Source organism: Malus domestica, chromosome 06 (assembly GCF_042453785.1).
Source record: "Malus domestica chromosome 06, GDT2T_hap1".
Taxonomy (NCBI): domain Eukaryota; kingdom Viridiplantae; phylum Streptophyta; class Magnoliopsida; order Rosales; family Rosaceae; genus Malus; species Malus domestica.
Genome location: NC_091666.1, coordinates 13,848,573 through 13,855,209, shown reverse-complemented (window position 1 = coordinate 13,855,209; position 6,637 = coordinate 13,848,573). Strand labels below are relative to the sequence as shown.

The window sequence follows — 6,637 nt, the reverse complement described above, 5'->3', positions numbered from 1 at the left end:
TAAAAAACGGTCTGATGTAACTAGCACTTAGCTTGTCTTTCTTCCAAACCTTACTATCTCTTTCCTTGGTGAAAGTTTCAAAAATATCAAATCATTAACCATGTATACTCGAACAATAGCATGTCAGTCAGTTAAGCTTAAGTACTTGAGCGTTCTGAGTAGTCTTCTCTACTATTGTACCTTTCGCGGTCGAATCTTTTTCTCCCCAGAAACATTCCGTCCACAAGTTAACAAAAATCAATACACATGCTTTCATGGGCCTAATGGTGCTACTTTCGGAAAACTGACATAACCAACACACTTAAAAGCTCCGCAGCTCCGTAAGTCCAAATCTCTTTCCATAAACAAATAAGTATCTGTTGCACTGTCTGGAAAGGTTGCTACTCTTCACTGGTGTAACATGCGCTGACTTGGTAAACCGACCATCTATAACCTCAAATTTAATCATGACCATCTCGTGTACGAGGAAGCTTGTACACATAATCTAAAGTAATATTTTTCTTCCACTTCCACTGCGAAACAGAAAATAGCTGTCTCAATCCAAAGGTTTGTTTCTTTTTGCTTCAATCTGCTGACCAATAATACACAAACTTACATACTCCATAATTTTTCTTTTCATGCCCGGCCAATAGAAAAATTATCGAATAGTATGATACATTTTAATAATTTCAGGATGCGTTGCATAAGCTGAATAGTGCTCTTTGTCCAAAATTGCTTTCTTTGATTCCACATCATTAGGCACATACGTCTTGTTTTCTTGCATAAACATGTCATCCGATTCTCGAATTCTGAAATTTTTCTTTTTCCCGATATTCCTTGCTTCATCAAAAAGGCCTAACTTGAAAATTAGCAAGTACGGCTTCTTCCCGATCTTCCATTCTCAACTTTATTCCAATAGGTCTCAAATCCACAAGAAGATGAACATGGCAAACATACCAGGCATTAATTCTCACTGCAGTCTTCTTATCAAGTGCATCAGCTATAAAAATTTCACGATCACCCTGGTCGTGCAATCATAAACACTAAGCAACTCAATCCACCTTCGTTGTCTAAGATTAAAATCCCTCTGTGTAAACAGATACTAAAGACTCTTATAATCCATAACAATCTTGTATTTCTCACCGTAAAGATAATGTCTCCATAACTTCAAAGTAAGGATGATAGTGCAAATTCTAACTTATGAGTAGAGTAAATTATCTCATGAGGTTTCAATTTGTCACGGAGCATAGGCAATTACCCTAACACTTTTGCCTTAACACATCCAATACCATTCAAAGAAGCATCATTAAAGACCTCATAATTACCGTTAATGTCTTGAAGTGCTAAAACATACGCATGAGTGAGGAAATACTGCAACTATTGGAAACTTTACTCACAATTTCCATCCCACTCACACATAACCTCTTTCCTTATCAAACTCGTCAATGGCAAGGTAATAACTGAAAAACCCTCAACAAACCATCTATAACACCCTACTAAGCCAAGAAAATTTCAAACTTCAGCCACGGTTCACGGTTGTTCCAATTTCTCCAATTCTGCTACATTTTAAGATTTCAATTGAGTACCTTAAGCAAATATAACATAACTCAGAAATGCTACCTGACTCACCCAACATTAGCATTTGCTAAACTTAGCATACATCGACGTTCCCTCAATCTTTGTAATACCAATTCAAGATGTCCGATATGTTCTGATCAAGTCTTAACAATCTCGTGGAAGCAGCAGGCGCATTCGTTAGTCCGAATAGCATCACTAAAACTCATAATGACCATAACGAGTCCTGAAAACAATCTTAGGAACATCGTCACTCAATCTCCAATTGGTAATAACCAGACCTCAAATCCATCTTAGGAAGTACGCAGGCACCTCCAAATCGATTGACAAATCATCCATGCGTGGCAACGGATAATCGTTCTCAAAATTTGCCCGATTCAGTTTCCTATAATTAATGTATAGTCTTGACGTTCATTTTCTTCCTCCTTACAAACAAAACTGGGGTTCTCCAAAGCGACAAACTATGTTGAATGGAACCTTTATCAATCAATTCTTGTAACTGGACTTGTTCAATTCCCTTAACTCAGAAGACATCAATCTATAATATAAGGTCCGTACCTAGAGACAAATTAATAATGAACTCCACATCTCCGCCTGATGGTAATCCAGGAAATTCCTTAGGGAAAACATCAAGAAAATGTCCAACCACCTTGACATCCTTCACACTACTCAGAGCAACATCTCTTAGTACCGCATGAGCTAAATATCCTTGGCAGCCTTTCGATAACAATCTATTTGCTCTCCCAGCAACTAACGACATGCCTCGCTCCACTTTGCATACCCACAAAAGTAAACTCTAGTCAATCAGATCGATGGAAAGTAACTGGTTTCTCGTAGCAATCTATCCTGGCACGATTTAATGCTACTAATATGTGCCTAAAATCACATCCAAATCTCCAACGAAATAAGATTCACTGGCATAACTATATTTTCCACCATGACTGAACACCCTTAATAACACCAAACTCATGTAGGGTAACCTACCTGTTTACTTGCTTAACGGATCCAACGAATAAGTTATTAATATTACGGTCTGCAGCCCGCAATATTAATAAATCATCGTTGTCTCGATAAGTAAGCAGCAATTCTAAAGGGTGCAACATTACCATCTTACTCCTCACAGGGAAAAATATATATTCACGCCTCGATCGTGCTCATTCGCTACTTTCTTTGGCAACATCATCCATAATAAGAAACATATCAGCCGGAGTTAGCTAGAATGACATGTACAGCTGATTCTCAAGCTCAACCATCCATGCTAGCAATTAAGTCGGAGTCACCTATAGTGACCTGTACGACTTACTCAACAACTATCCAAATAATATGTCGGCCGGATCCACCTCTTGTGGCCTGTACGGCTGAACATATAACTCATCAAATATCCCTGTACCCACGGTCAATCTGACCAAAACTACTAAGTCCGTAAACCTGCTGGATTGATACTGTGGTGTCAGGGAAAACTGCTGGGTAACAACTGATTCTAGGGGCAACACATAACTCTATGTTCCACCTGTCCACATGACACATTCACTGATTCCCACTCTCCAAGTGTCTAATATTGTTCCTGCTGCACAAAGGTACATTTCCCTTATTCAAATCACCTTGTCTCTGAGATCTGGGATCACCAATAAATCTATCACTTCGCCTCTGATCAGTGGCATTAAAACCTTAGCTGGGAGAATTCGCTCTAGCTTCACTTCTTTTGGAACTCTGAATCTTTCGAGGTCCTTGAAATGACGGATCATCAACTTTATCGTCTTTTTTTTTCTTTTTTTTTTGTATTCCTCTTTACTCTAGCTGATCATATTCTCAGAGTCCTCAATTTTCAACAACATCTCGTAAACTCTTGATAAACAGTACAATGGATAATGGTCCCCAAAAATGCCACTTCTTCTTATTACCCAGCCTAAAACAACATAACACCTCAACCAAATTAGCAACAATATCCGAATGGAAACGAGGCAAGTCAGAAAACTTTCTATAATACTCATTTGCTGTCATCTTCCTTGTTTCACATTTGTAAACTCTTGCTTACTACCATCATAATATGCTAGAGGAATAAATCTTTTCTTTAACAATTCCTTAAACAATTCTCAATCGGTTGTTTCCTCCGGTGACAACGAATAATACTCATGTTTCCACCAGGATACAAATTCATAACCCACAACCAGGTAGTCGTCTCGACCCACCTGTCAGAAGGAAGATTCCTTTGACTTGCATAATCCAAAACGTCTTTTCCAAGTGAGTAAGCCAACACTCTGCTCCCTCAGGTTCATAATTTCCATAAAGTGATTCAAATTCAACTTATAACCAGTCTCAAAGGGTTTCTTAGATAATAGACTGAATCACAATAGCAATAGTTACCCCTAAACTGCTAAATTAGGGAAACTAACCTCATCTGAACGGCGTGGCTCCCTACGAGGCGGTATAGTTCTGACAGAAGACACTAGGGAATTCTCAAGATGTCCAGGATTGCAACCTAGGGCTCTAATACCAACTGACACACCCCGTCTCGATGGAGGGTATGCTGGCCGTCACGTGAGAGTGATGTAACCATTTACACGGTTCGGAAGCTTTAAAGACATAAATACTAAGGTATAATACCCGAAAGTGAAACCTACGTTTGTGAAATTCTGTCAGAACACCGTTGAATTCCTCGTGGCCACCAAAGCTCTGCTCTATCTCGAACCTCGAGGGGCGAAAAACAAAGTTGAGTGGGTCAGTAAAACCAATCTTTTCAAGACAAAACATTTCTCAAAACATTGTAACCCCTCTCCGTAAAACCTGTACTTTCCCAGAAAAAATAGCATATGTACAAATATACTTTCATAAATCTCAAAACTCATTTCTTTAACACTTTTCGGAAAAATATGCCATGCCATGCCAAACTATAACATGAATGCATCAATATAAATCAGGTGAAAAATAAATCAACCGGAGAACCTACAATGGTCCTGTACGGCTGAAACTATAGCTCAAAATCTCTTCCAGCCAGAGTCACCAACTGTGACCTATACGGCCCTGCCGGAGTCACCAACTATGACCTGTACGGCGCTACACTGCACATAAGTTAGAACTACCTAAAGTAGTCTGTACGACTATAATGGTGTAATAATACGCTCTAGTGCTTCTCTCATTAATCATCTGTGCACATAATCTAAGGTCACTCACCAGTCGGAACCCCTCTAATGATCTGTACGACTGGCATGATGGAACCACCTCTAGTGGTCTGTACGACATCCACCTACTTGGATCCAAGGCGAGCGTGCGGTGTGGTGAATAATATAAGCACTAACACCAAGGGTGCATGTTATGAGCTTCCAATGCAATTCACATAAAATAAATCGTATGAATAATGTAAAAACTCACTTGTGCGTCAACAGCATCAATTCACATATATATGCATCAATTATCAATTCAAATATCTCATCGATTGCATGCATGGCATTTTAAAACATATTTTCATATAATTGCATTTTCTGGAAAAAAATAGTAGTATATAGGTAATACGAAAACAAAACTGCCCACTCACAGATATGTCGAAGGGTCGTAGCCCCCAAGCCTCCCTCAACTTTGCTCATCGTCCGCATAAGCCTCGCCTATATGAGAAGTAACCGAAATAACGTTATTTAAGCACATAATCAAAACCTTGGAAATAACTTCTCATACGTTGCTCAATTTGGGTATATGAATATACCACAGTGATCTACTCAACCTCACGAACAACCCCATAATTTTAGAAAAATTTTCCGACCACCCACGCGCCGCCACGCGCAGGCGAGTGCACGGCAAGACGCGCGGCCACGCGCAAGGAACCCTAACGGTAACAGTAACGGCAGTTAGGGAATATTCTTTTAAAAATCAGCATATACCGTTTAATATAACTGACGCCGTTAGCATATTCCGTCAGACTTGATGGAATATACTTTTCCTTCTTCCTTGGTTCGCCGGAGACCGTCGCCAGTGCCGCTGCAACTCGCCGGTTTCTGGAAATTTTTCCAGGCTTCGTATGTCAGTCAATTCTTAACCATTTTTCATGAAATCTTCACCAAAATGAAGCTTACAACATAAGAAACAAAACTTTACCAAGATTTGGAACTAAAACCTTCGAGAACTTGCCAGAGATCCTTCGATAATTCCGGCCAAACTGTGATGCTTCGATCTCGGTCTCCAGACGTCTAAATCACCTCATTCTTCCTCTCCGAGCTTTGTGGTGAGGTCCTTAAGCTCCCTATGAGCTCCAAATACCTTGAAACCTTCAATTCCACGAGCACATGAACAGTACCAAATATTGGGTTCTCTGGTTCTACACAATCCCGATGTCCAAACTTCGTGAAAATGGTACTCCGAGCATCATGAGGGTGATCTAAAGCTTCCCATAAGCTCAGAATCAACTGAAACCCCCACGATCGCAAGAGTATAAACAGTGCCTTCTTTGGGGTGCCTGGGTTCTCGGGTTGTCAAAGGTTTCACGTCCAACAATTGGTATGGTTGAGTTTGCGATGACGAGAGGAAGGAGATGGTACTAATCACAAGCTCGATCTGTGCATAAATGGGTTGGTTTGAGGTTCGTCCGTACGTTTGTACGGACGTTGCAGAAAATCGAAAGGGAGAGGAGAGAGAAAAGGTCAACGGGTGGGTGAATGTGTGGTCCGTGTGTGATCCAGCCAACCAAGGCAAAACAACAACAAAAATAATTCAAGTCTAAGTCCCTAATTGGTCCCAAAATATTAGGGACTTAACCTATTTGTCCACATTCACAACTTAAGCCATACAACGCCACAACAAAATTCATTAACCCAAGGGCAAAATCGTCTTTTCACGCCATCAGAAAATAAAATATTCCAATATTTTGGGACGGGCTGTTACATAATCTCAGTTTACTATCATAAAGTTTCTTGGTTTTTAACATTTGGTATATGAAGTTTTTTTTATCCCAGAGTGGTACATAAAGTTATAATTTGGAATACTTTCATATATCCGTTAAAGTTGCTATTAAATTTACCGTTAACTGATGATGTGACTTCCACGTGGACAATGATATGCAACGGCATCAGTTAATGACAAATTTAACAGCAACCTT

General features: G+C 39.8%; 1 long non-coding RNA gene across 1 annotated transcript; it reads right to left on the bottom strand.

Annotated features, from left to right (window-relative positions):
- Positions 1–3,098: 3,098 nt before the first annotated feature.
- On the bottom strand, positions 3,099–6,056 carry LOC114820173 (uncharacterized). The gene is made up of 4 exons (XR_011581762.1): positions 5,641–6,056; positions 5,427–5,540; positions 5,087–5,153; positions 3,099–4,243 (listed from the first exon to the last, which is right to left on the bottom strand). It is a non-coding gene; the product is annotated as an uncharacterized lncRNA (long non-coding RNA).
- Between the last annotated feature and the right edge of the window lie 581 nt (positions 6,057–6,637).